Raw genomic sequence first — 10,525 nt, forward strand, 5'->3', positions numbered from 1 at the left:
GATAATGTAGTAATCCTCTCCAAGATCTATTAGGGAAAGATCTTCTGTTGGATGCCAATGTTTCTGATTTTTTTTTTAAATATTGGTGTAACATTCGCTTTCCCATCAATTTAACAATTATTGAGCATTTCCATGGCTCATAAATACGCAGCCCATCTTCTTCCGTTAAAGGAATCTGCTTGATGCCTCGTGCAGTAGAGCTTGATAAGTGCATGGACGTTTCCTCTTCTATGGAGATTTTTGTCAGATCCATATTGGTCTGTCCTAGGTTTGGGGCGAAGCTCATTGGGTCAGAAGCAACTAGCATGTCCTTGAATGAAGATTTGTCTATTAATACGTTTGGAGAAGTTTTGTCAAGTTTATGGTCTGGGGGTTTTGGTGGTATTGAGGATTGATATTCATAGGGTTGAGGATCCATGGTGAGTTAGTTTAGAGAGAGAAACAACTGCTTGCAAGAGTAAATCAGGCTTAATGTTGATTGAGCAAGCTGATCTTAAACTCAAGCTCCCAATTTCTTTAAGCACATACAAAGAAAGATTTACCACTAGCAAGGAATAATTTATTTATTTTTATAATATACAAAAAACTAATTTTTTTCTTTTTCTGATTCCGATTTTCTCTTCTTCTTTTTTCCAGTTCCCTATAAGTGTTTCTCACAATTTATTTTTCAAACAGTGCACCTTTCTCCTTTTCTATAGTTCCACTCAAAAACTTAACCACATATCTACATAGCTTTTAACAAGCTCATAACAAATTCAAATGCTCAAGAGAAGTAGAAGGTTCAAACAAATGGTCAATTCAAACAAAATGGATCAAGCTTGTAGTGTGTTTACCAAAGAAATAGGAATACAGGCTCAATGAGGCTAACTAAGATACACATTAGTTTGGAGGGTAAAAGTATATATCTGGATCAACAAAGAAATGCCTATATCACTTCCTAGATTGAACAAGACTACTATTTTGCTTTGCAAACATACGGGACAAGTTCTAGACATCAATCGACATGCACATAATATCATAAAACCTCACACACACATGGCACATAACTCACTTAGGATCGGATCTATCTTGACTCTCTAGTCAAAACAGTTAAGCAACATTACATTCAACTAATTTAAGGCACTTATACATGAGTCAATGACTGAGCCTAGGCATCACAACTAAGGCACTCACCACTCTCAAGGCATAACAAAGTCAAGAAATGTCATCTCTATTATTACATAGCACAAGACTTCACTAATCCTAATATAAAAAACTAACTACACCCGGTTTGAACAAAAACTCTTGGAAAAGAACCACAACATAAAGAAAAATCAAGGGAGAATTGTTACACTACTTGAGAAAAATAAAATATTTTTTCTTCGACTTTGATCCTTCAAGAAGATAGTCGAGGAAATCCATCATCGGGAAAAGTCAAAAAAAAAATCAATTAAAAGAAACGAAAACAAACACACATATACATATATACATCTCCCACCCCACACTTTAAATTGTGGCATGTCCCCATAACACACAAATAAAAGCAAGAGGTAAAAGAAACTTTCCTGATTCATCTAGTCGGGGTCCTAATCAAAGTCGGGATTGTCGCACCGCGTTTTCTTGCGAAAGCGGGTTTCGACGTGTGACAACTCTTTTAAGAGAAGAGTCTTCACCTAACGAATTTAAGGTGCATTAGGGCACCTAGTTTTGCGAATATATCTTTTTAACTAGTCCATGTCACCAAAGATCGGGTAAAGGCTCAAATTACCTCAAAGATAAGGTATTAAGCACTCTTCGAAGTCCACAACTGTGGGTCATGGCCGAACTTTAAACTATGTGGATTGTGTAATTAGGCTAGGTGACCAAATAAATAAAGGAAAGTTTAGAAGTTGAAGAATCTTATTAAAACATATGAGAATCAGTATAATATTAATGATTACAAGGATACAACTACATAGATCTATGTTAAATGTTTATGTGACTAAATCCTTTTATCAAGCATATAAGGGAAGGGGGGATCCTAAGTTTTTTAACCTAAAGGATCACCCCATACAACATAAATAATACTTCGCAACTACCTTGAGGTAGGGGTTGCTTATATTATTCAGCGGGCACAGACTATCATCTGCTGCTACCCAATTACTATGTTGAAGTTGTTTACTTAAAGGCGATCTAATTCAATTCTAAGCTGCGTCTTATGCGTACATTACCCGTCCCATGCCTACGGTCCAGGAGGCTTTGGACCTCTATTTGGGTGGTTCTAGACTTACTTAGGATGCTCAAAATGATAAAAACTAGGCGACATTCAAAACAATTAGGACTGCACATAATAGCAATGAAAGGCTAAAGTTAACCTCCACACATAAGCACAAAAAAGGCACGCGATCAGTCACAGATTTTCAAGTTAGGCAGTGCACGTTATTAATCGTTAAGTCCTATAGGCAGGATCTCTATGCGATTCTGATTTCCAGTATTATATATAAACAATGTTCAGGCAGATTAAAACATAACAAATCTTATAGGCATGATTTTTAATTATTTGTGCAACAAAGTAGTGAAATAATCTCAGAATCCCGAATTACTATTGCTGGTTTTATAAGCATGCTTCTCAGATAGATGAGAGTGTCCTATAGACGTGATTTCTAACAGTTGAAATTGATTTTATATATATATATATATATATATATATATATAATCCCTATAGCCATGTCATCTAGAGATATAATAAAAATAACAAAAATAGTTGATTAATAGATTAAAATCCTATAGTCATGATATCTAGACGAGCATTAGTGAAGACATGTATTATCATATTGGTTAATTGAGACCCTATAGACATGGTATCTAGATGGGCAGTAATGAAACATGTCAGGGCTAGGCATATATCGGGTATAACCGATAGCCTGAACCAACAAAATGCTATTGGGTTATCGATATCGTGTTGTTGGGTAAATAGCTTGATAACAGTTTAATATTTTTTGACTATTGGGTTATTGGTTCGGGTCACGGTTTTCCCATAACCGATAATCCAATAAACTTTAATAAAATTATAATTTTACCCACTAAGTAAATAAAGCCACCTTATTGCTTCATTCTCTCAATTCTCTCGGCAGTTACTCTTCATCTTCCTTAGAGTAAGATTTAGTTTTAAACTTTAAGGAATTAAAGTTTAGATTTTTAGTTTTTCTATTTGTTTCTTTTGTTGCACTGATTCTTTAGTATTTATAAGATTAGGATTTTATTATTTTTCTGTGAGTTATGCCCGCCACAGTGAGATAGTTAATAAGATTATATTGTTGAATATTTTATTCCTTACTCCTACTAACTTATAAATTTGAAAATTGAGATCATTCATTGGGATTTTCAAATACAAAGAAAGTTTTCTTTTCTAAAGTTGAAGTTTAATCTCTCTTTTTTTAAGAGCAAAATTTCAATTTCTTTCTCTTTACATTATGATCACGATTTTTATACTAAAAACATAAATGTTTTGGATATATTTTATTCTTATCGGGTAAACCGATAGCCGAACCGATAAAGATTGATAACCGATATCTTATTGGTTTGGTTATCGGTTTAGCATTTTTATAAACCAATAACCGATATGACGAACCGATAACATTCACAACCGAACTGAATCGACCGATGCCCACCTCTAAAATATGTGTTATTTATCCTATAGGCATGTTTTTTATAGATGAAACCAAATAACATATAAGGTATGTTGAACAAATAACAAATAAACCACATAGATCCTATAGGCAGATTTTCTACCCTTTCATGCAAATATTAAAATGTACCCCTTTCCACCAATTTCACTAAATTTCCCCATTATTCAGTTTACAAGTTATTACAGCCTAAAGTGGAATAATACGAACTTAAGGTGATCGAAATATAGACTGAAATAAATACAGGCCCTATCAAACAATATAGGGCTCTACAAAATAACCCAGTAAATTTCTGGGCCTTCAGCAACCTCATCAACCAATAGACTCAAATCTCAGGCTCCTAAAGGCAGTAGAGTCTTCCCAGGTCCAACAACACATATAGCCCAACATCAGGCCCAATGAATAGCTTACTTGGTCAAATGGAGGCCAAACATAACCATACAGGTGACAAACCACTCATGTAATTGATTAATAACTTTTTACCCTTCACTCCTAAAGTTATAACTAACAACAGTTCTAACCAAAACACATATAAAAGAGTATAGGAAATACAGACAAGTTCACAAGACAGATTCATGCTTGCATTTTCAGAAACAAAGCTAAAGTAAGAGAATTGACCATCATAGGATAGTAGACTATTCCAAAAAGAGTTTCAAAAGTAAACTAACTCAAAATTAACATAGAGAACTTTAGACACAAGATTTAAACATGAAAACCTAATAGAGTCATATATAAGAGAGCATAGCCTTCACATGAAAGTTTAACATGAAGCTTAATAATAGAAAAGGTTCATATTTGAGCAATCACTTAGTTGAGAGTAACAAACTTTAACATGCTGAGTATCAGTTACTGCCGCGCCCCCTTTTTTCTCGCGGAGTTCGGGTTTCGACATTTATTGGGAACAACTTATTTTCTTTTGGGAATTAGGTATGGAATTTGAAGAGTCGCCACCTAATGAATTTAAGGTGCATTAGGGCACCTAAAGCAAGTAACTCATAAAATCGGTTTGCATTACTAGAGACTTGGGTAAGGGCTCGAAATCATCTTGAGGAGAAGGTGTTAGGCATTCCTTGCAGCCCACAACGGTGGGTCCCGACCAAACTCAAATTATGTGAATTAGTCTCATAAACAGATAAAGCAAATTAGACAAATTGATATTATATTTAAAACAAGGGGTGAAAGGGGTCCTAGGTTTTTTAGCCTACATGATCACATTTGTACAATACCCGGTAAACCTTCCTCAACTAGAGGGCTACACGTGGCATTAGCGCACAGGTCATCATATCTTTTTACTACCCAATTACCCTCTTCTTAGTGGTTATATAATCAATTTTAATTAAACGAACTTTATGCGTGCATTATCCGTCCCTTCCTTATGGCCATGGAGGTTTTAGGACCTCTAATTTAGGCAGTTCTAGACTTTCCTAAGGTACTTAAAGGAGAAAAATCTAGGCGACAAGCAAGAACAAATAGGACATTCACATAAAGGCAATTAAAGTCTCACTTTTACCTCCTCATATAAGCAGATAATAGCATGTCTCTAATAGTAGAATTTCAGATATCTCAAAGGATTCTAGAGCAGAATATCTACGTGAGCATGGCAAACAAAATATGCAGCATTGTGTTAAAGCGAGGCAATAAAGACCTAATCAGTTTGCCTACTGATTTTAGGATTTGCTGAATCTGGACCATTCACAAATAGCAAAAGTATAATTGTCATGATCCTAACCCCGAACCCGGTCGTGATGGCGCCTCTCGTGAAGACAAGGCCAACCAATTAGACCCAATTCACTTTTTTTTAAAAACAGTTAAACAATATAAGAGTAGTCTAAACATGATTTAATGGTAATAAACAGCGGATATACAACCCAACATAGCCCTAACCGGGGTGTCACAAGTCACGAGCATCTGCTAGGGTATTAATACAACTGAAGGTCTGAAGTGTACAAATACAGTCTAATGAAATGAAGAGAGAGAAAAGCAATGCTGCGAACGCCAGCAACTACCTTGCTAAACTCTGATGACTCTGCCTCCGATCAGAGTAATATGAGTACTCCGACTCAGTGAGTAATAATAATAAATAAAGACCGAAGGTAAGAAATCACGTAAAACATATCAAGATGCTGTATAGAAGCAGTCCAAAACTAGTAAGAAAGTAGTGAAGCTGTAAAAATCTCTTTAAAATATTTTGGCTCAGTTTAAACTTCTTTGAAAATGACTTTTCTAACAGTTACGCAAATGAATGCCAAAAATAGTTAGTGCAGATAAGCACATAAATCCGCCTCTTGGGCACAAATACCATAGTTTAACAGGTAAAATGACAAGTAAATATGAAAGATAAACATATAAAGGTTCGCCCCTCGGGCACAATGTCAACAACTTCGCCCCTCGGGCAATATCTCAAAACAATACCAGCCCCTCGGGCAATCACATAGAACGGTACCAGCCCCTCGGGCAATCACATAGAACAATACTAGCTCCTCGGGCTATCACATAGTACAATATCAGCCCCTCGGACTATATCTCACATACAATGGGTACCCGCGCTCACTGGGGGTGTACAGACTCCGGAAGGGGCCCCATACGGCCCAAGCGTAATATCAAGCCATCTCGTGGCATCAAATCTATGCCCTTGGCCTCATATCAGTCAAGCCACCTCGTGGCGTATATATCTCAGGCCCTCAACCTCATAAACAATATCAAATAGCCACCTCGTGGTGTACATATCTCAAGCCCTCAGCCTCAAATCAGTATCAGTGTTTCCTCACAACTAGGCCCTCGGCCTTACTCAGTCAAAAATACTCACAAGCCCCTCGGGCATTGGTAAAATAGTGTTTCTCAGCCCAAAACAACATTTAAAATATCATTTAAGTCTCAAAATGGAGTAAAAATGGTTGAGTAGTAAAACAGTGGAAAATAACATGACTGAGTTCAATTAATAAGTCAAAACAGTGAGGAAATAGTAATAAAAATCCCCGAAGGGTTCAAATAGTTGGCACAAAGCCCAAATATGGCAATCAGCCCAAATCATGATGATAACAAATAAGTTTCAGTCAAATACGCGGTAAAATCATCAATCGGGATGGACCAAGTCACAATCCCCAATAGTACATGACCCCACGCTCATCATCAAGCGTGTGCCTCACCTCAATATAGCACTACGATGTGCAATCCGGGGTTTTAAACCCTCAGAACATCATTTACAATCATTACTCACCTCGAACCCGCTAATTCTCTAGCTCGCGACGTCTTTGCCCCTCGAATTGGCCTCCACGCGCATCGAATCTATCCAAAATCAGAACGAATACGTCACAATATTCTAAGGGAACAAAGCCCAAGCAAATACAATCAAAAAATGTCAAAAATCCCGAAATTAGCAAAAACCTGAGCCATGGGCCCACTTCTCAAAAACTCAGAAATTTTTACATCAACGGATTCCTTATCTCCACATGAGTCTAAGCATACCAAAATTATCCAAATCCCATCACATTTCGACCCTCAAATCCGCGATTCTATCCAAGAGGGTTTTCTAAACTTTTCTAACAAAAAAAAACGGATTAAATGCCAAAACTAATAACAGATTCGAGTTATCTAACCAAAAATTAAGTTAAGAACACTTACGCCGTTATTTCCCTCTAAAAATCTCCCAAAAATCACCTCTCCCTGAGCTCCAATTTGGTAAAAATGGAAAATGGAACGAAGTCCCATTTTCCGAACTTGAAAATAATCTGTCCAGCAATTTTCGCATATGCGGTACTATTCACCGTAGGTGCGGTTTTATTGTTCACCGCAGATGCGGTACTGTCCATCGCAGGTGCAGGATTAGCGTTCACCACAGATGCTGTATTATTCACGGGTTACTGTTCTGTACTTCCCTTCATAAGGGAGGTAGGAAAAAGAAAGAGTTTAGATAACTATAGAGCAGATTCAGATCCAACCAGCAAGGCATACGGTCTTGGACACTTAACCAAGCTCTTGATGAGCGGTATCCACCTTCACCTTATTCTGCTCTCCTTAGCCTCCGGCTTGGGTGTGGTGAAGCAACCGTAGATGCGGTTACTGTTCACCGCAGATGCGGTCGCGTAGGTGCGGTTAATGTTCACGCACCTGCAAAAATTGCAGAAGCTGAAATTTCAGCAGCTTTCTTCAAGTCCGAATTGATCCGTTAACCTTCCGAAATCCACCTGAGGCCCTCGGGACCTCAATAAAATACACCAGCCAATCCTAAAACATCATTTGAACTTGTTCCAATTTTAAGAACTCTCAAAATAACATCAAAACACAAATTTTTCATCGGATTCGACCTTAAAATTTTCAAAAACTCTAAAAACACATTTTCGATCAAAAAGTCTACCAAACCTCGTCCGAATGACCTGAAACTTTGCACACACATCCCAAATGACATAACAGAGCTATTGCAACTCTCGGAATTCCATTCCGACCCCTATATCAAAATCTGGCCTATCAACCAGAAATCGCCAAAATATCAACTTCGCCAATTCAAGCCTAAATCTTCTCTACAACTCCAAAACCCATTTCGATCGTGCTCCTAAGTCACAAATCACCTAACGGAGCTTACCAAATCATAAAAATTCCGATCCGAGATCATATACAAACTAGTCAAACCTTGGTTAAATCTTTCAAATTTTAAGCTCTCAACTGAGATTGTTCTTCCAAATTCATTCTGATTAACCTGAAACCCAACACTAACGATTTACATAAGTCATAACACACTATACGGGGCAAGTCATGCCCGAGAACTGGCGAGCAAAGTGCAAAAGCTCGAAACGACCGGTCGGGTCGTTACAATAATTTTACAGTTTGTAGGATTTTAGTCGCCCTACAGGCTTGCCTAGGCATGTAATAGTGATGTCCTATGAACATGGTATCTAGTCATTAATTAGGAGTGCAGTAAGCCAGTAAATGATTTTAAACAGGCAGTTCGGATCCTATAGACATGCTATCTAGGTGTAATGACTGATTTTAGACTTGTAGATACTGGTAGCAAAATGCAAAAATTGGTTTAAGATTCTATAGGCATGACATCAAAATGAAGCAATTAGTTTTAAAACCTTATCGACATGCAAAAATTGATCTAAACTTTGTTGGCATATAGAGACTGATTTACATGCATGGTGTCTAAAGTGCAAGATTGGTTTTTAAACCCTATAGGCATAGCATCTAAATGAACAAACATTCGATAACCTATAAGCATGATATCTAAATAACAAACATTGCAATAACCTATAGGCATGGTTTCTAAAAACAAATATTGCAATACCTATGGGCATGGTACCTAAGTAAACAAATATTGCAATACCTATGGGCGTGGTATCTAATGCAAGTAAATAGCCCTAAGAACATGGTCTATAATGCAAGCAAATAGTTATAATAAACCTAAGGACGTGATTTCTATCCCAATTTCCCCAAAAGTTATATAAGAATCTCTCCCTTTTTACTAATTTCCCTAATATCTATTTACAAGAATTATTATTACAGACCATATGAATTATAGAAGGAACAAACTATGCTATAGGGAGCCTAAATAGAGGCCCAAAGAATAAACCTGGCATGGTATGCTCCTTACTTCCTTCCTGAGCAGACACTAATCAAAGGCATGGCATGCTGAGATTACTCAGATAGTCACATTCAAAGGGGTAGTAAGTATGGGGAGCCATATTGGTCAGGAGTCTGTGAGAGGTAAACACTTTAAAAACATGCTAGTGGAGAAGTAAACAAACATAGGTCCAGTTTAGACATGAGCAAGTATACAGACTTGCTGAAAACAAAAGCACATAGGTCTGGCTAAAACAGGAGTAAACATGTTGAAAACAAGACACATAGGTTCAATCAAACAGAAGTAGACATGCTATTGCAGTAACATATAGGTTGAACAGAAGTAGACATGCTTATTGTAGTAAACACATAGGTTTTGCTTAAGCAAAAGAAAAGCATGCTGATTATGAGGAAACACACAGGTCAAATTGAATAGCAATAAGCATAGAGTCAGTGAACATGCTGATTAGGAATAATAATCATGAAGCACATGATCTAATGAAATAAGTAGACATGCTGAGAACAAGGCACATAGTTGAATTAAATAACAGTAGACATGCTGAGTAGGAAAGCATACAAGTTTAGAAGAAAGACATGCTGATTATAAGAAAAACATATAGGTTTAATTGAATGACAATAGTGGGAGCATACCAGTTAAGGAAGCAGAAATAGAAGGTAAAGTAGGCAGGATTCGACAGCCTAGCCTTGGCTTTCAGCTGGCTAGACAAGCAATGAACACAAGTAGCAAAGAGAGAGAGAGAGAGAGATGAGAGAAAGTTTATGTGTGTGTATTTTGAACTATTATTCGTGTCTAAGAATTAGAATGAGAGTGTATATATAGCACTTAGGGAGATGAAACAAATAAGGTAAAAAAATGATTTGGAGTTCATAAATAAAGTAGGTAGATATAATCAATCAGTTAATTGGGGCTAATCCCCATTAATTTGCACAAACAGATCCGGGAAGGTCGTCAATACAAAGAAAATCCATTACCAGCCCTGATTGGGGCTTAAATAAGGTAACAAATCATAAATTAACTAATCAGCTGGAATAAGGAAAGTAGCACTAATTACAGGCCACAAATAAGGAAAGCAAGTAAAAATCCCAAAGAATACTGATTTTAACGGAAAAATTGTTCAAAACTAAGAATAGAATCAGTCAATACAAGTGGTTCACAGAAATAAACACAATAACAAAAAAATTGAAGAAATCAGTGTCACAACAGGAACATCTAGGGTTTAAACATATACACAAAAATTAATCAAACATGTAAAGAAACCATTAGTTTAAACACTGAAAGGTTTAGAAAATCTTTGAAGAAAAAT

This window comes from Nicotiana tabacum, chromosome 3, assembly GCF_000715075.1.
Source record: "Nicotiana tabacum cultivar K326 chromosome 3, ASM71507v2, whole genome shotgun sequence".
Classification (NCBI taxonomy): Eukaryota; Viridiplantae; Streptophyta; class Magnoliopsida; order Solanales; family Solanaceae; genus Nicotiana; species Nicotiana tabacum.